Source organism: Halyomorpha halys, unplaced genomic scaffold (assembly GCF_000696795.3).
Source record: "Halyomorpha halys isolate HHAL.00 unplaced genomic scaffold, Hhal_1.1 Scaffold1071.1, whole genome shotgun sequence".
NCBI lineage: Eukaryota > Metazoa > Arthropoda > Insecta > Hemiptera > Pentatomidae > Halyomorpha > Halyomorpha halys.
This window is the reverse complement of record NW_027115834.1, coordinates 168512-168798: the sequence shown is the minus strand read 5'-3', so window position 1 is coordinate 168798 and position 287 is coordinate 168512.

The window sequence follows — 287 nt, the reverse complement described above, 5'->3', positions numbered from 1 at the left end:
TCTTCTGGTAGTGGGGCAAGCTCCGGAGGTGGAGGAGTCACCTACATGGGAGGTAAGTTCTGGATCCTATTTTGATTTAAAGCTTCCAGGTTGAAAACCGCTTGTCTAACGATCCCGTTGCCATTAGCGGCCATTATTTACAAAAAAAAATGAATGAGAATGAAAATTGAAGATGATAAAACCATAACAACAAAAATTCTTCTTAAAACATAAACAATTAATTCAGTATCTAAAGCTCCCGGGTTTCGGCACCAGTTAAGTATTGGCGAAAGCAAAATGTCAAAAAA